This window comes from Spermophilus citellus, assembly GCF_964194105.1.
Source record: "Spermophilus citellus genome assembly, chromosome: 13".
Classification (NCBI taxonomy): domain Eukaryota; kingdom Metazoa; phylum Chordata; class Mammalia; order Rodentia; family Sciuridae; genus Spermophilus; species Spermophilus citellus.
This window is the reverse complement of record NC_138193.1, coordinates 46819640-46839904: the sequence shown is the minus strand read 5'-3', so window position 1 is coordinate 46839904 and position 20265 is coordinate 46819640. Positions and strand designations below refer to the sequence as shown.

Here is a 20265-nt window from a genome sequence, read left to right as displayed (position 1 = left end):
GTTTATAAAAATCTGTGATTCTGTTTCTTGTTGTTTTTAGCAGAAAAGCAAAGGGCTAATTACTTGTCTGTGGAATTTGGTTTTGTGTTACGGCATGCTGGTATTTCTATCAGTGAATGATTATTGACCAAGAAGGAAACAGAGAAAACTACAGAGATGGTGATGGTTAAAATCTCAGTATAAATAATTCAGGGAAAAAGTTTGTTCCTGTGAATGGAAATCACTGACTGTGATTAAAGAAGAGTCGATCAAGATGTGACATGTAATTTTCAGTTCGGTGTCCAGAATACTACTGTCAAGTGGAAGTTTTTTTCTTTCAGTGTGAACTCATACAGATCAGTAGAGCTGATAGATTTTTGTCTTTTATTGACTTCAGGCTCTCATTTTTGTTCAGAAACTTGTAATACGGGAATCTTTTGTCCTTTTATTAAAATTTGGTTTCCATTTTTACATGATTGCAGAGAATACATAGAATACATGAAGTGCATGTATTTTAAAGCATGTAAATTTTATTCATATTGAACTATCAGAATCAAAGCCTGAAACAAACAAAAAAAAAACCCACCTATTTGACTTTTATATTAACCACATAAAATTTAGTTGGACACAAGACTATTTTGGTGATTTCAAGATAGAAATGGATTCAGCTAGACTGCCCTGTCCAGTGCACTTATTCTACCACATAAAACCAATTTATATTTATTTTATTGAAGCATGTATTAATTTTTTTAAATGTACACACATGTATGCCTTGACTGAAAAGTCTCTTGTAATTAACAGCAGCCGGTAAATTACTCAAACATTCCTGGGTATTATATTTATTTTTCAATTTTGTAAGCTTTTGGGAATGCAGATATTATCAAATTATCACCCCACAGATTTTCATCCTGATGTGCTAGGCAATATTATTAAGATAAAGAAATCATTAAACCCAAAATATTTTAAAATTGGCATAATTGACATTTCTGGCTTCTAAAATTCTCTTTCTCTATGATGAAAATTTAATTTGTAGTATTCCTTTGTAGTCAAAGCTGCTTTAAAACCCTGTACATGCCCAGTGGCAGGGACTGGAGAGGGAGACTGCAAATAGCTGTGTATGCTGAGAAAGAGAAAGCAATTTTCCTGGAGCCTAGGCTATGTGGTCTGGCCCATGGTACCTCTGAGCTTAGTAGGATTTCAGCTCCTTGTTAGATATTTCCACAAATGTATATTCAAATGAATGAATGCTTGTGTTTATGAATTGAGGAGGTAACAAAAATTGTATACTTAAAAGAAACCGCACTATGAGACAAAAGCCTGGGGAAATAGACACATATGGCAAAAATTGTTGTAGAAATAATTTTAGGAAAGCCCCGAGTGGCTTTAAGTTCTGTCATTTTCAGATGTAACCCAAAGTGAAAAAGTTCTTAGAAATACTTTGCCTTTAAATAGACCATCACTATTGTTCACATTGGGAGATGGATGGGTATAGACTCTTTTCAAAAGGACAAGTGACCTATAAATGTAAATTTGGATTAGCGCCATCAGTATGGTTGTTGGAGTATTATGCTGAGTAGTATAAATAGTTCCTAATTATAAGGATCACATAAACTTTCCTCTGGAGCTTATAATTTTTACACAGATTTGTTTCATTAAAAAAAAAAAAGATCTTAGAAGCAACCCCATGACAGGATGCAAGTGAGCATGGTATTTTATTGATAAAAATTTTGTGATAGATTGAAATTTAGAATATTTTATTCATTCAACAAATGTGCATTAGCTCCTTTGTGGCAGACATTGTTCCCAGTCTTCTGGGGATACAGAAATGAGCAAAGCAAAGTTGTTGGCTTTCATGAAGCTAATACTCTTTAAGGAGGAGATAGATGATAAATGCGTAAGTAATCTGAGTAAGCATTATTTCAGTTGGTGTCAAGTGTAAAAGGGAAATAGAGATCCTGGGAGGTAGGAAGCTTGTGGGGCTGCTGTAAGGAGGGACTGACTGGGAAAATGAGAAGATGACACATCAATGGTGAGGGGACAGAGAGCACTTGAGGTGGCAGGAGCTAGGGGGAAGGACTAGGGCCTTTTTCTGAGGACCCAGGGGAGCCAGAATGGCTGTGTGAGTGAGGAAGGGTCAGTAGGAGATAAAGTTTGTGAGTCAATGAGGTGTCAGTCTGTGCAGGGCTGCATGCACTATTAAATGGAACTTGGTTTTCATTCTAATGGAATGGGAGACCTTTGGAGAGCATTGGCAGAAAATGCCATGATTCAGGTGTGAAGATCCGGCTGCAAAAGTGCCAGGGTGGAAAGCAAGAGATCAGGCAGTAAAAGTGGAAATCAGGAGGGCAGGTGAGGAGTCCCTAGGCCTTGGAATACTTCATGAGACAATGGTCTCCTGTGCCGAGCAGTAGCATGGAAATGGAATGTCTGAATTCTGACTATATTTGTAATAAAAATGTGCTTATAAAGTAACCAGTGGGAAGAATGTGTGAGTATATGGATATAAAGTAGACACTGGGCATGGTGAATGACAGTTGCAGAGCGGTCAGCTGTAGATAATATGATATCTTCACTTGGTTTTAGTAGCACAGAAAATTCAGATTTACCCAGATATAGTAATAATTTATAAATAGCTTACTTGGCAATGGCTGCATACTCTTATGCAGATTGTATTTGAAAGGGTATTTAAGTAGAAAAATTTTGTTCCAAAGTTCTATTACCAAAAGTGTCTAAGTACAGTTCACATTCTTATAAATATAACAGACTGGGCAATATAATGCTTATTCCAAATACTAAACTATAATACAGAACTATAAGATGAACAATTAATACTTATTCTAGGTATTAAAACTGTAAATGCAGGACACTAAGAAGCACTAAGCCATTACTTTTTTATGCACAGTTCACTGTTTAGCCTTGATGAGAATGTGATGAACAGATGTGCCTGGACCTTGTTGTGTGTGGGGGTGATATACAACCTGGTTCAATTTTAGATGTCTGGATTCTCTGTGTAACTCTAAATGTTTTTAAATAATTAATGGAGAACTATAGTTTTTTTTTCAAAAATCAGACAATTAGAGTTCAACTGTTTGTACAGTGATGGCAGAGATCCTGTTGACATAACAACTTGCTGATCCCTACTAGATTAAAATATAGCAAGTTGCTTTTTTACTCATATTTTTAAAAAATTACATATTTTATAAAAATGTTTGGATCCAAATTTTTTAAACTTCTTGAAGCATCTAATGTATCCCCTAACTTGTAAACTACTAATGTACAGGTAGTAAAAGCACACAAAGACACATGTACGTGTGGACATATACACACATTATAAGTGCCTGAGGCATTATTATCATAGCCTTAGCTTTGGAGAGCAACTTAAGGTCCAGGTGGCTCCTGATGGCGCTCGAGGACTGGTGAGCTCTATAAAGTCATCTGTAGCCCAGTTTCCAGGCTCCCAGCACAGCTGTGCTCTGACACATTGATCCTCAATGTGGTGTGAGTCATAGGTGAAGTGCTACTCAGGGCCCCTGAGCCTCAGAAACTCATGGCTTTTACACTGTGTTTTATTTTTTATAGTAAACAAGAAATATATGTTCACTGTAATGGAATAAAAAGTAAAGAAAGGAGAAAACATGGTTTATAATCTCAGCCCATGTAAAAAAAACACTGCTAAAAATTTGGTATAGGTCTTCCAATGTTTTTGAATGTTTACAAGTGCTTTATTACACACACATGCATACACATACATAATGTCATGCCTTGATTTTTTTTTTTACAAAAAATGGACTCATTGTAAATGGTGTTTTATAATCTATTTTCTTTACTCAGCATATTGTGAATATGTTACCATATCAATAAACATTCTCTAACCGTATATTTATTGTCTGCATGGCATTTTATTATATGAGTATGTAAAAATTGATTTAAAAGCAATGCATTTTAAGTGTACTTATGGAAAGGATGTTGATAAACGTTAAGTGAGGAAGACTTTTCACATTGTTAGCATAGGGTCCTGATTTATACCCAAAGCATGACAAAGAAACAAAATAGGAAAGGACTGAGGACAGGGCTTTATAGTTTATATAGTTTATGGGGCTCCTGGACAATTTTATGAACTTTTCACATAGAGAAAACTTAAATGCCCATGAAATTCTATTCAAAATCATCTGTGTGTATTTTTCTGTATTTTGCTGATTTTCTGTTTAAATTTAATTTTTATTTATCAGAATTTCTGAGTCAACTATATTCTGTAGCACTACTCACCTGGCCCAGAACAACTAGTGGGCATGTTCAATACCTGACTTTGATTGTGGCGTTCCAGAGAAGGATTGAAACCTGAAGTAGAGGCCATCAGAGGGATGAGTTTGGCATAAGAATTGTCACCCTGCCATATTTCTCCAGGATGAGAAGTCAGGAAAAAGATCCAATTAGTTAGTTGTTATTACTTAAGAATAAGGCTAATTGTTGGCGCAACAAAAATTTTGTTACTAGTATAATCTAGGCTTTCTCTTTTCTCTCCTTCCCACTATTATACAGAATAAGGTATAAAATCCACAAAAGTCAGTTTGGCCAGTTATGATAATGTGGGGAGAGGGCAGGCTGGGGAGTCAAACTCCTAAAGTTGAGGGTTTTATGGTTTTTCCCATATGTGGAAGCTATGGAGGAAAAAGGAAAAGAAGGGAGGGTGAAGGTTGGAATCCATGAAAAATGGGAGGGAGATAGTAAATTAATTATAGTTTTTTTTTTTTTTATTGGAAGGTTTGACTTAAAACAGAATAGAGGAGCTGGGAATGCAGCTCAGTGGTAGAGTGCTTGCCTAGCATGAGCTGAAGCCTGGGTTCCATCCTGAGTGCCACAGGAGGTGGGACGATAAAAACAGAAAAGACAGTGATGTTTAAAATGCTTGTGAGCCATATGTGACCTGATGTTCCCATTCCTCTCAGAACTAGCCCTCCATTCTAATGAGAAATTACGAGTTGCCTTAAAGGGATTGATATCTTTATTCAGTGGAAAGATTCTTAATATCTCATACCTGGTACCTACAGGGAGAAGATTTTTATCCTTGCCTTTTCCGTATTCATATCTTTTCTCCTCCCCTTTTGGTTATCTGTCTTCAGGTACATTTAATGCCTTTGCCTCTATTAGTTTTAAACTCTAAATTCATCTGTGCAATTATGTTTCCCATAGGAAACTTTTACTTCCATAAATAAACAGTCCTTTACACATTTTTACTTAATATTTTGTGATCAGACATTTCAAAATAGAAACAGGTTACCAACCCTTTGTTCAAAGAGTAAAGCCGTCCTTCATATCTGCTCTTCCAAAGAAATACGGTTAATATGGGAGTCTTTGGACTTTTGCTCTTGAGTGTTTTGGACTTTTGCTCTTGAGTCATGGCACTTACAGTCCATCTTCCTGCATATCCAGGTAGCTTTCAGGGCATCTCCCAGAGGTGCCCTGGAATTAGAATAGGGAAATACAGACTTTTAAATTTTTTCTTACCATCCTTCTTCATCTATTATTGTTTTCCTTTCCTAATGATATTCAACTGGATTTATTGTAATGGGATCTCAGCCCTAGGGCATGTAAGGTGGCACTGACTAGACACAGGTGTCGAGAGAACATCCACCATACTGTCAGGACAAATTCCCTGGGGAGGATAATGAGGGTGAGAGTGGAAGAGAGATTTGCCAGGTTCTGGAGTTCCACAAAGCACATGCGCACTGACTCTGAGAGGCTCCAGGAGGAGAGCCAGACTGGCCAGTGCTTGGTTGGCCTTAAGGTGATCTTTGCACAGCATCCAGTGTGGCTATGGAGCACTCAGAACCATACAAAGCAAATCCAGTTTCCAAAAATAAAAACAGAACCCACCCCCAAAAAAACCTTCTAATTTTTGCCCTCCAACTCTGATTCTAGGACATGTAATCACATCTTAGAGCTATAGAATAGTATCCTGTCACATCTGAACAATAAAGGTCTGAACTTCAGTGGCTCCCTGTTAACTTCTTTACAATGGAAAAGAGAGTTTTGAGCAGGCAGTAGTTGGATCTTCTTCCTCTACCCCTGCACTCAGCATTCTCTCTCTCTTTTCTTCCCTCCCTCCCTCTCTTTCTTCCTTCTACCAACTATGCCTGGTAAAATTCTTGAACATTCCTTTGTATGCATGGATAAACTTACAGGAATGTAATATGAATTGCTAAGTGGCAAAAAATGATAAAGTAGCATACTAGAGGTCAGCCTGTGGATTTCTTATGGTCTAGATTTAGGCTTTAAGTGGGGCATATGTACAAAGAAAGTACACAAGTCTGGAGACCCAGCTGGATAACCAGTCAGATTAGACCTTGGTAGAAAGTCTGAATTCCCAGATGGTTTCAGCAATTGAGCATGATCTAAGAAATTAAAGCTTTCCTTCAGAGAGTAAAATGGGAGTGTATGCTGTTCTGGGGAAAAGCGCTCCCTCCTCCAGGACTTTCTAACCAGAAGCCGACAACCATTCCTTATCAGGACCAGAAAGTGCATCTCAGCATGCATTTACCTCTATCCATGGCTGGACACTGGGTTTTCAGATACTTCGTAGAAGCACATACCAATCCCCTCCAGAGGAACACACTGTAGACCCAGAACTCAAAAACTTTCCAAAGAACAGAAGATGGCATTCCAGAATCACCTAAGGCAAAATTAGGCAAGCTAACAATAAGAATTGGTATAAATAACAAATATAAGTTAGCCTTAGAAGGGCTACAGGTTTACAATTATTAAGGACAGATTATAAAATAACTTTAAAGAAATTGAAGAGTGTGTTGGAAATGATGTAAGAGTTAGAGACTCAGAATTGATGGGTCATACTTGGAGGACAGGATTGGGAGGTGTTATGGTGGAGGGAGATGGTATTATTTGAGAGGGGTAGGAGGAAGCCTGAACTAATGAGGAAGACTTGGTAGTTGAGGATTGCATTAGTTGTCTTTTTGTCACTGTGACCAAAATGCCTTTCAGGAACAACTTAGAGGAGGATAAGTTTATTTTGGCTCATGGTTTCAGAGGTTCTGTCCATGGTTGGCCAATTCCATTGCTCCGGGCCCATAATAAGGCAGAACTTCATGGCAGAAGAGTGTGGAGGAAGAAAGCAGCTTAGGACATGGCATCCAGGATGTAGAGACAGGAGCCAGGATGACAAGATACAATCACCAAGAGCACTCCCTTAAGGATCCACCTCCTCTATCCATGTCCCACCTTCCCACAGTTATCACTCAATCAAGTTAAGATGGAGCCATTAGGCTATAGTTCTTTTTTTTTTTTTTTTTTAAAGAGAGAGTGAGAGAGGAGAGAGGAGAGAGAGAGAGAGTTTTTAATATTTATTATTTTTTAGTTCTCGGCGGACACAACATCTTTGTTGGTATGTGGTGCTGAGGTTCGAACCCGGGCCGCACGCATGCCAGGCGAGTGCGCTACCGCTTGAGCCACATCCCCAGCCCCAAGGCTATAGTTCTTATAATCTAATCATTTCACCTCTGATTATTAATGAAGGAGCTTTTGGGGACATCTCATATCCAAATCATAACATGTGTCCAGCCTTTTGCTGTTCAGAATGATGCTATTCACACACTCTTGCTTTAGTGTTGGTGGTCATCTCTTAGCAAGAAGATGAAAATAAAAACCTTTCCCAGCTGAAAAATTAAGTTCTAAGAATTCTAACCAGCTTCTTTCTTTATCAGATAAACCCTTCACGACATCCTGGAAATCTTTTATTGAATTACGCAAGGTCAATCCATATGAGGAGGAAGAAAAAGTACCATCATGAGATAGTAAGGGGATGTCCTTAACTTAGTGAACAGGGTTGTTGACAGCATCATCAGATTTGTCTGTTGTAGTTAAGGCAGCCTGGACAGCACGATCCATCAATTGATCTTGGAGGAAACTTTCTAGTTTCTCAAGGAAGACCTCACAAAACTGTCACAAAACTGTTAATGAGCATGCTTTCTTCAAACAAATGAGTCTGGAAAAAATTCTTTCATTTGAATTTTCAAATTATATAGGACACCACAAACTCTGGATTTCTTTCTCCATAATGGATTGTTTCAAAGATAAGCTTCAAAGAGCCTCCTTGGTTGGGTCTAATGATGCCTTGTACTCATCCTGAGAAATATTTCTCTTGATTCTTTTAGGATATTATTACATTCTCAGAATCACACATTTCACTGGTGGTGATATCGCTCTACGTCTCAGACACACCAAAGTTCTTCCATATCTTAGCTTTGCACCCAAGACCACTCTGATTGCAATATTTTTCTCAAACTTTGCATAGATGACTTCTCAAAGTTTTAGCTCAGCTGTGTTCACTTGATTGCATTGGTACATTTGATTTTGCAATTTCACCTGCTGCTCTCCAAAATTATATCATTTCTTTGAGTTGTTATTATCTGTTTCCCTACTGAAGTTTAACACTCATGAGCAGGAATAGTATATTGTTCACAATCCTTTAGTAGTTAGTGTATCTAGCATGGCACATAGGATGCTGTAAATTAAATATTTTATAAATGAATGAATAAATTACCTTTCATTTCCCTCTAATAAAAATAATAGTGATAATAAGGAAGAGAAGGAGGAATGGGAGGAGAACAAAAGAAGAAGGAGAAGGGGAAGAAGGGAGAAGAAAGGAGTCGTAGAAGCTGTAGAGGCAGCAGCAGCACAACCGATATATTTTGAGGCCACTGAGTTCCATGTCTTAGAATAAAAAATAAATAAATAAATAAAGTAAATAAATTAGCTCAGGTCAACTCTACTTGGTTTCCTCAGACCTCATTTTGCAGTGCCTAGATCTTTTTTTCTGCAGTGAAAGCTTTATTTAAATCCCTAGCAGAAGCGCATATCAAATGTTTTCTAGAAAGACCTGAAATGATGCCAGTAACTAGCAAAGAGAAAATGATACAGAGCATGCCATTTTCTTGCTCTTCAGTTCAGAGAGCTCTACCAAGCCACTCCATTTTATTTCTGTCATTCCTGGTTGATCTGTTTTGGCAATCCCTCAGGATATACCTGAGGGGCAGGAGGTGGATCACTTTTGAGTTCCTATAACTTTCTACAGGTGGGATGAGAACTTCAGAAATGACTGAGCCCATCACTTCCTGAAAGACACAAAAGTGTTTATCTCTGGACCTAAAGAGAGAAACACTGTAAACCCAGTGTGGAGGCCACATACCTGTAATCCCAGTCCAGGAGGATTCCCAAGTTCAAAGCTAGCCTCAGCAATTTAGTGAGTCCCTAAACAACTTAGCAAGACCCTGTCTCAAAACAAAACATAAAAGAGGTTGTAGATGTGGCTCGGCGGTTAAGTGTCCCTGGGTTCAATCACTGGTACAATCAAAACAACAACAACAAAGATAAGTCAGTGATCAAATCAAGCTTAATACCACACAGGTATCGAATGGCTTTTCTTTTAGTGAGTGGAAATAAATACTGTTGTAAGAAACGATCAGGTAAAATATCTCTTGGGAATTCTTTCTTGAGCTGTGCATTACTCAACCTGAACATGTAAGATATCAGAGAAGACTCTTAAGCTGGATGGTTAATCTCTTCTTTGAATTTATTAGACACAGACAAGCAGATCATCCTGTGAGCTGCTAATTGAAGGGTAACTTTTTTTTTTTTTTAAATTCAAACTGTCTATCCTCACCACCTTCAAACACTCTTCTTCCTACATATCTACTCCCCCGTCTGTAAAAAGACAATTTATCATCCTTGGAAGGACTGTGCTCTCAATAAGTGCCAGAACTAAAATATCCAGTCTCACTTATTATTCAGAAATCCTCTTTCTTTAATAACTTAATTGCTGACTTCAGTTTTACTAACTCTGCCAGTTTGGCTGCAGCTGGGAAATTTACATGAACCCAGAGCTATGCTTTTGCCAGTTTGTCTCTTGAACTGAGCTTTTGCTCTAGATCCTTTCAATGCCTCTTCTGGGGCACACTTTTCAAGAAGAAGCAACACTTTGCTTGACTGCTCTAGGAACTCCTCAATCAGTATGTGGAACCCACATACGAAAATCTTGAAAGACATATATATCAGGGCTTTGACCCAGTTCTAAAACAACTGAACCTACAGGGATGCAGCTTGAGAAGCTAGATTTGAGTGAGTTTCCCAAGGGATTCTTCTGCTTCCAGTTTTGGATCCACCTTGGACTAGGCTAGCATAAAGAACTAACATGATTCAACATCATTAGATTTAGGAATAGGGATCATCATTTTCTTTCCTGTTCCCTCAAAATTATCCCTCTCCACTCCCTGCTAAGGAACCACTGGAGACCTTTGTAGGCCAACATTTCCTTCCCTCACTCCCCACCGGCCCCACCACTAAAGTAACCCAAGGGACAACATTAGCATATTCAGTGAATTTCACCTCGATATATTACAAAAGATAAAATATTGGCCTTTGTAATTGTTTGTTCTGCACACTTGCATGTTAGAAGAAATTAGTGAAGAGGCCTTTAGTCTAGTAGCTAATTTTATACTTTCAAATTCTTTGGGAAAGCTGTTTTTCTCCATGAGACTTAAAAGGTAAAAGGATTCTCTGAAATTCATCTTATTTATCACTGACATTGCCTGATTTTATGTGCCTTATCCCTTCTGTTTGTATTCTTTCCATCTTCTAGTTTATCGGTCTCCAATAATAAGACACATTTTTCCTTAATTTTCTTTCAGTTTTTCTAGGATTCTTGAAGGATTATCAGCCATTTTCATAAAAACCCTGCATTTTGATTTGAGAACCAAACCGTTAGACAAAAATTAGCAACCGGCTCACTTGAGGGGACTGTGTAGATAAGTCATTAAGTTTGCCCAAGGTCACAGGGCTGCACATAAATAAAATCCCAAGGAACTCAGGTCTTCTGGTCTCTGTATTGCCACTCTTGGATTTTTTTTATTGGTTCTTGTTGTACATATTAATGGATCTAGACATAACACTGGATTTTTTGCATTCTCCTTTCTCCAAGTAAAGCCTATACTTTGTATTGCCTGTCTTTTCTCTAATAATTTTTAGTTCTCTCAGAGTTAGAATCCTGAAAAATCTTTCTACAAGCATCTATAGAATCCAGAAGAACCCTGTAAGAACTTCAAGTAAAAAGATATTCATCAGATGAAGGATATCATCAGAATTCATCACAGAGGAGCTAAGAAGAGCTTTTGTTGGGAGGAGTAGGGTACAAATGGGATCAGATGATTGAATCTGTTTTTTTTTTTTCTTTTTTCAAGAGTACAGACTCTCATAACTTCAGTCTCTAGGTAAAGACTGTCAGCTTTGTAGGAGACAAAGGAAGACACCATAACCATAATAGCCAGCATTCTGATGTCACATTTTCTAGTTCCCCAGGTACTCAGTTTTGTGGCTGTGTGCTCAACAAACCATGTCTATCCAAAGACTTAACTTTTACCCTTTACTTAAAAAAAACAAAACAAAACAAAACACAAACAACCAAATCTCTAGTTTGCTTCAAGTAAGAGAGATCTGGTAGTTTGCTTTAAAAAAATAAACAAAGGAACAAAATATGCACTTATTCTTTATTTAATGGACTAATAGAGGTCCAGCTGCTTTTTCAATAGTTGCAACAGATCATCCTTTAAAAACAATTTCATCTTTCTCTTCCTTTTCTTTAGAAAAAGCTGCTGTCTCAAATCTCTGCATCTTTAATGGTTTTGCATGTAAATCACATTGTTCTGAGTTTGTGCATTGCTAGCTGAGGATTCAGCTCTCTTGGCCCTGCTAAATGAGCTATCACACATCCCTCTGATATCTGGTTGTTTCTTCTTATTATTTTTGTTCTTAAAGATTGATGCCCTTAAAAGAAAATTGCCTTATTGTTATTTTCATGGGGTTTCAGAAAATATCAGTAATAAATTTGTGTGTTAAATTGGTCTCCTGCCACACCCTACTTTTGTTAAAAGCAAAATGATAGGTGCCGTGCATCTCTACGTCCACAGTTCATGTTGTTTTGTACCCTAACTTGAGCAAGTAGATGAACTAAGGTAGGATGATCAAAGCTTGTTTACAGAGTGAGTTGAGAGTTTTGGATAAAAGTAGAGAGGTAAGACACGACGCACTGGAGTAAAGCTTAGATGTGGGAATCCATTTGATCTTAGTGCTCTCGCATTTGGATGTTCATACCATTCTTAGTGAAAGCATTAAAATGTTTCCAACTTAGACCTTGAAGGAATTGGGGTTGTGAATACTTTGTAGTTAAGTAGGGTAACTATAGAAACAGAATTTATCACTTGATGATAAATAATTCTTAAGAAATTTTGTTTCAGAGTCCATGGCTGCCCTATTCTGCTTAGGAGGTGACAGATAACAGTTGCACAAATGATAAAAAAATGTGACCTTTAGTACTATGTTCAGAAAGAATTGAATCTAGTGTTATTAGCACAACTGTTTTATTAGAAATAAACAATTAAAAGTATCTTTCCCAACATATTTGGAGCTACAGTATCCTTGTAGATGGACCATTCCTTTACATTTCCTTGTTATCTAAAAGTTACTTTGAATCAAATAAGATGATCTTTTCATCCTGTGTTATTATTTTATATGTGACTCAGTTTTATATTCTTAAAACTCAATCAGGCATGTGAACTGATTATTTGATTTATAAACAGTTATATTTATTTTTATAATTATGATTAGTTGATTTATAAACAGATACATTGATATACTTATTATCAATTCAGTGTGGATTCTATGAAATTTTCATGTGGCTGCTGAAAACAGTGGTAAGAAACAAGACAGAATAGTTAATGGTGAGGGCAGTCATTAGGGAAGTAATATGCTGTGATTATTAGCATCACACCTTATTAATTTTTCCCTGCAAAATTAATATATCCACCAAATTACTCTCACTGAACCACAGATTATTTACTAGCCAATCACATATAGTTTGGCATCTATCTATATGTGTAAGGGTTAATAAATTTGTGTGCTTGTTTTATTAGCTTTTGACACTGTATTTTCTGGGGCCTTAGGTGCATCACAGTTCCTGGGAGTGAGTAAGCAAGACAGGGACGAATGTGGCTTCTGGTTCCCTCTGCTCCAATATCTACTTCTCTCTGAGCAGTCCCAATACTAATTGAACTAAATCTTTGGTCATCATGTAAAATTTCATGGGGGAGGGGGAAGATTATTTGATTAGACATGTTTGAAAAATAACGAGGTGCTTGATTCATGCCCCCAGACTTTTATCTGAAATAGTCAGATAATTGACAGAAATTTAATTATGAGGTGTAACATGTTTAGGTATTTGTGAATATATTCCTGGATCTGAAACAGAGAAGCCAGGCTCTTTGCCAGTAGGCAGGCCTATCCTGAAATGTCCAGATGACTCTGAGCCTCCTTCCCTGTTCTGGCTGTCCATTGACACTAGCTGTAGGAAACCTCCCCAAGCAAGCAAGGGTAGGTTTGCCCACCTCTCTGTCTCCACTCAGTGTCCTTAGCAGCCTCTGGCCAGATCTGTCACTCCCTGGACACTCCTCTTTGATTCTGCTTTGCCCTCCTGGCCAGGCATTACACTCTGACTACGAAGTACGATACTAGACAGGTTGGCAGCTTCATTTTCATTAGAAATTTATTTAGAAATTGTTGTTTTCTAGAAAATAACATGCACATGATATTTGGCAACAGAAATAAGTTTTAATGATTTAAAACATCTCCAAACAACTCTTGGGTAGCATTCTCATCCCTGATAGGCACAGATGAATTGGAGGCTTTATCTTACCTTCTAATGAAAAATTGATTTGTACCAATTCAGTTTAGCAAAAGTAATGTTTATTTACTTATTGGGTATATTGGTCTGTTTATTTTCTTTAACTCACAAAAGATGATAATTAATAAACTTTAATATTTTTAAGTATTACAGAAATGATGTATTCTATGTGGCTACTGTCTGGCAAAGGTAAGGTAATTTTCAATTTTATAAATAAAATGTGTAATTGAGCATATTTTAGTTTGTTCAGTACAGTCTTACTGAAAACATTATTAAAAATGTATTGAGGGGGTTGAGATGTAGCTCAATAGTAGAGCACTTGCCTATCATGTGTGAGGCCCTAGCACCACACCCCACCAAAAAGAAAGAAAGAAAATAATGTAATATATTGAGTGTTATGTATCATTTTATGATACAATAATATTGTATCATTTTATACTACAATAATATTGTATCATTTTGTACTACAATAATATTGAATGTTGCACAATCAATGAGTGGCTTGTTTTGCAGATCTTTGAGTTCCTTCCAATTAAGTTCCTTCCAATTATAAATGAAAAGTAAGTAGCAAGATAGAAATAAGTAGATGCAAATCAGATTTGCTAAGAGTAGGGATGAAATACCAAAGATAACACTTGAACTATTTGAAAGGTGTGAATGAATAAGAGAATAAAATCAAGAACAAAAAATCCTATTTAAAAATTGACTAATTATCTGAATAGACATTTCTGGAGAGTAGAATAGTGGTTACCAGAGGCTGGGGAATATAGTGGGCAGTGAAGATGGAGAGAGTTTGGTCAGTGGGTACAATAGTACCAGTTAGAAAGAAGAAGTTCTGTTGTTCTTTGATACAGTTAAGCTAATATAATTAATACTGCATTGAATATCTCAAAATAGTTTGAAGAAAGGATTTTTAATATACTTACCATAAGAAATAATAAAATTTAAGGTTTTTCTTCTTTTTATTCTTTAAAACATTTTTTTTTAGTTATACATGGCAGTAGAATGCATTCTGACATATCATACATACATGGAGTATAACTTCCCATTCTTGTGGTTGTACATGATGTGGAGTTTGGCAGGTTGTATGTTCATATATGAACATAGGAAAATTATGTCCCATTCATTATACTGTCTTTCCCATTCCCATCCCTCTTCCCTTTCTCCAAATAATAAATTTTAAAGTGATAGGTATGCTCATTACTCTGAGTTGATCTCTATCCAATGTATACAAGAATCAGAACTTCATATCACACATCATAAATGTGTATAAATGCTATATGTCAATCAAAAATTAAATTAGAAAATATTTTAAAATGGAGATTATACTTTGGGCAATAAGAATGATATAAGGTAAAAATTTTTTGTGGAAATGTGAATGATACCCACTGAGCATGGTAGCACACTAGCTTTATTAAATTAAAGAACTAAAGAGAAAAAATAAAAGTCAGTTTGCAAAGGAAGGTTAAGTTCAGATTAGAGAGACCTAGCATTCCAGATTAAGAAATGCAAACTTTGATTTGATATGCAGTTGTTTACTGAATTTTTTTTTTTTTTTTTTTTTTGCTTGAACATGGGAGTGGAATCAGGGAACCTGTGCAGTATGTCTGCCTAAAACGGGGAGTGGCTTCTCAGAGTGTCCACTGGAGACAAGAGACCACAGAGAGAGTAGTGACTCTTGAGAAGAGCACATACAGAAAATGAGGGGTGAGACAGTGGAAATGAAAAGAGAAAGATTAAGGAGAAGGAAGAGTAGTAACTTGATGACTGATTTTTTTCTTCTCCTAGAAGATAAAAGGAGAATGGAACCAAAAATATCACTTTTATATTCTTATGAGACATATTTATTACTTATTCATTGAGTTAATATATCTCTAAGTTGGGGATGATCAAATACATTGACAGCAATATTTTTCAAAACAAAAACCATTTAACAGTGTTTAAAATCTGCTCTATATTGGTTTTGATCATAGTTTGTTACTGTGTAAATATTTTTCTTCATCTGCTGCTTATCATATTCACATGGTAGAATGTTTTCATTTTTGATTCAATATTTACAGCTGCCAAAAATTCCTGGCACAAAGCATTGTGTAGTCCTGCTGAGCCTGTGTTTATGTCTTAGACATCCCAGGGTCCATTTAAAGGCTAGGTCCCTTCACTGATGACTTGCTCTGTAAGCAAACCAGCATTTGTTTCTCTGGTGGTCTTTATAAGCTCACTGTATGGGGCATAATAAATTCCACGAAGTAATTTTAGCCAGGTGTGGTTGTACATTATCTATAGTCCCAGGGACTTGGGAGGTTCAGGCAGTAGGACTGAAAGTTTGAGGACAGCTTTATCAACTCAGTGAGACTTTCAGCAGCTTAGCAAGACCCTCTCTCAAAATAAAAAATGAAAAGGACTGGTGATATAGCCCTGTGGCATAGCACCCCTGGGTTCAATCCCCAGTATCAGGGGAAAAAAATTACAAATGAAAGACATTGTGTGTGTGTGTGTGTGTGTGTGTGTGTGTGAGAGAGAGAGAGAGAGAGAGAGAGAGAGAGAGAGAGAGAGAGAGAGAGAGAGTCTTAATAGAAGATTGAATTTGAAGGGGTCATTTAACTTTCTTCAGTATATTTTAATTGTTACCTCTTAAATTGAGTGCTAGCCAGAATTATGAGCATGAGATTCCAGAGATCACAGGAAATACCCCAAAAGAAGCTCAAGGATCTGCATGAAAGGTGATCTGTGGCCTGAAATCCTTATTCAGATAGTTCTATGTCCTGTGGCAGCTATTAGCCATGGTTTTAATTGCCATATTGATTAGTTAACAGTGCTAACATTATTTGGTATCCATTCTATACAAAACACCGTTCTAGACACTATGGGGAATATAAAGCTGAATACATTAGACACTCTCTATATCTTCAAGGAAATTAAACCTGTAGTATCTAGAAATAAACTACCCTATTCTTTATCTGTGATTTCAAATAGCTATATTTTGATCATTGTGGTTATTCATGACATGATGGGGAAGAATGTATTTTGTTGATGAAGATTAATCGGATTCAGATGAAATTCGATACATTATTATCGAAGAAGGGAATTATTACCTATCACAGAAAACTGACGAGTTTCCCCAATTTCCAATCAGCCTGAGCCTACTTGCATTAAGCGTAGGTGATAAAGGCGGTAATGGCGAATCCTCTGGCAGCTTCAGATATGTGCAGAAGCCTTGGAATGAGTCAAACCCTGGCAGTCTGGTATGAAAGCTCACTGGGCAGTGCCCTTCTGCCCTTGATGCATTGCTAGGTGATTAATCAGTGTTAATAATAACGTGGCAATTGCTACCATATCCCTGAGTTATATATTACTTCTTGGGTTACATATTATATATTGGATTATATATTACTTCTTTCATAATGAAGCAGGAAAAATTATAGAACATAGTATTAAATATGACTTGAAGATCTCAGATTTTTTTTAAAAAAATCTATAATCACTGAAACCCTATATGTGTTTATTCAATATAAGTCATGTAAGGGTAACCTCATTTCTTCTTTGTGAGGGAGATGTAACAGGTTTCATCTAAACCGTTACATAGTTTAATGCCTTTCTGGAGAGTTCTAGAGGCATTCTGGTGGATTGGTAACCAATTAAGTTATTCAATTCAAAATGGGCAATAAATTGATTCTGGAGGAAGATTTATGATCGTAGTCTTTAGAAAATAACAAGGATGATGCTCAAAACAGCAGGACTCAGGGAATTGGAGATGGTTTGATTAGGAATGACAGTAAGAAGAAGACAGCTGTCTTCAATATTAAAGAATCCTTTGCAAAAGAAAAAAGAGACTTATTCTACATGATTACCAAAATGTATGTAAGACCATAAAAATATATATGTAGGCTCCATAGGAGGAAAACAGGTTTGTGAAGCCAGAGCTCTCCAACAAATTCTACCAACAGAAACAACTTGAGGTGCCTCAGAATCTGGTGAGTTGTGGCACCAAATCTTCGTTGCACAAGAACTGTGACCATTTAGCAAGGGATGCTGTCCCAAGAAATTAGAGTGTGAGATTGACTTTAAGCTTTCTTCTAACTCTGACATTGTCACCTCTGTAAATTTATAGAAATGCTTCTGTAGGACTTAGATTGGCCCTGTCATCATCAAAAACAAACAAACAAACAAACAAAAAAGGATCTGTCCTCTGAATGTCAGTTCTCTAGTTTTTCTTTAGTTCACTTTATACATGAGGCTAGTTAAAAAATTAAAGGGAACTTTGGGTTCTGAGATGATTAGAATGGAATTTATACTCCTTTCCACATTCCTTATACTCTAGTTCTTGACAGTAAATTTGTAGTTTGCCTCCTATCTGGGGTGTGAGGAAGGAAAATAGCTACAAATGATCAAAGATGAGGGAGAAATTCTCCTTTCTTAAAAGAGATACTATGGGTTTTAGCCCCCTTCTTCACAGGGGAAGACTCTTGAGCTTGGCCTTTACAATTGTAATATCACATATGATAGTAGAAACCACTTCACGATGAATAAAGAAGAGCTCTGGATTTTAGGTTGAGGTCTAAAGCTTAAGCTGTGACCCTAAGTTTTGACAAATATTTTATTTATTTAGTCTATAATATGAGAAAGCAGGGCTACATAATTTCTACCAACTAGTTTTAAAAAACATGTGTCTATATGGAAAACATTAAAAACATTCTTGAGCCATTTTACCTTTCCCTATTATCAAAAAAACATTTTTAAAAGAAATTCTATTTTTTCTGATTTTGTGTGAGTTTGTTAGGTTGAAAATAAACCTAGTCTGATTGTAAGACATTATGGTAATAATAGCAAAACACTAATAATAATAATAATAATAATAATAATAATAATTATTATTATTATTATTATAATAACATGCCTACTTTCAAAATTGCATATTGTCTTTATGCAACCCTATAAAATTCTTGTGTTGTAGTCCCCATTTTACAGGTAAGGAAATTGAGCTCAAATAAGTTAATTCACTTGCAGCACAAGAGGTATATTATTTATGTTATGTCATATCATATCAGATGGGACCTGAGTTTAAACCCAGGTTTCCCTGCATTCTAACCCGATTTTCCTTGCATCATTCCAAAAGGAAACCTCACCTCACCAGTGTTTGTGCTTCCAAGTAGGAAGGGCACTGACTAAGTGCTGGCAGCTGCCTCACTTCCCTTGTGAAAGCTGTGTCCTGTCCCTGAAGCTCAGGGCAAGACACCAGCAGGCATGATACAGCAGAGGGGAGAAAGGAGAGCTATTCCTTATTCCCTCCAAGGAAAGACATGGGGGACCCCTTGGTGGAATGGAAGAGCCCAGCCTAATGGAGTAAGTCCAATCCTGTATTCTAAATGTAAGTACCATTACTAAAAAGAGAGAGAATAAATGCAGTAAGATTTCACATGAAAGGATGAGCAGAAGATGTAGAGTCGTTTTTCTGAGAGTTATTTTAGTATGGATGTATAGACAGGCCTCAAAAGTTAGTGGTTGAGATAACAGATTGTGCAGATCCTTAACAAGTTATGAATCAACACTTGGCATATTTGCTTTGATGGGTTTCCAGAGATGGGGAGCAGAGTCAGCACATTTCCTTGACGGAAGCCAGTCTTCCTCTCCAACTAATAATAATGATAATGAAAAGTGCAGCTACATTATTGGCAGGGTTCTTTCTGCTATCCACAGTGTTAGGTGCTTTGTGCTTGCTCCTTTTGATTTTCCTGACAGCCATACTAGCCAAGACTTTTAACGTCTCTGTTTTACAGATGAGAAAACAGAGACGCAGAAAAGTTAAACACTGTGGTCCAAGTCACACTGAGACAGGAGCACATTTTATCCCATAGTCTCTGCTTTTTTAAAAACTTTCCATTTGGAAATGATTTCAAATTTTCCAAAAAATGGTGGGAAAAGAAAAAAAATCAGCATAAAAGACAAATATATCTACCTCCTTAGATTTTCCTGTTAATATTTTAGCCTATTTCACACCCTTCTGTTATGTGTTCCCTCAGAAAGAAGACAGTCAGTCCGTCATATATTTTTAGAATGCTGGATTTAGTTATGATCAGTGCGGTGTGAATCACCTTGCTCAATGTCCTAGAGAAATTCTGAAGTTTAAATATCTTTGCAATAGAAGACTCTATGTCACACTGTAGTTATATAAAGATTATGAATGAGACTACTGCGTAAATCTAGCTGGAGTGAGAAACCCCACCTTTTGCAAATGCCTCTTCTAAAATGTTTTTGATTTTGCTGATTATTTCCAAAGAATATTGACAGAAGCTGGGCAGTGACTCTAAAAATGCATCCTGAGTTCTTTTTCCTTACAAAAATTCCCTTTGTGAGTAGTGTTTTCTTTTCCTTTGGGGGCTTGTTTATTTACTGTATTGTTGAGATCAAAATTAAATGCAAGTTAGTTCCTTGGACTTTCAAACAATATGTCCAGGAGGGGGCAGACTTGCACGCTGTAAGACCCCTTCCTCCTTAGGCGATCTGCTTGCTGATCTGTACCCTGGCAACCAAGAGCACTTTAATAATGA

General features: G+C 36.7%; 1 protein-coding gene across 5 annotated transcripts in view; it reads left to right on the top strand.

Moving 5' to 3' along the window:
• The window catches only part of CTNNA2 (catenin alpha 2), a gene marked incomplete at its 5' end in the record, with an annotated part of 976113 nt that overhangs the window by 256967 nt on the left and 698881 nt on the right, over positions 1 to 20265 (top strand). Inside the window, one exon of one of the 5 annotated variants that reach the window (XM_081264881.1) lies at positions 18978 to 19085. The exons of the other annotated variants lie outside the window; for them this stretch is intronic. Of the gene's footprint in view, positions 1 to 18977; positions 19086 to 20265 lie in introns of those variants that run through there. 5 annotated transcript variants of the gene reach the window in all.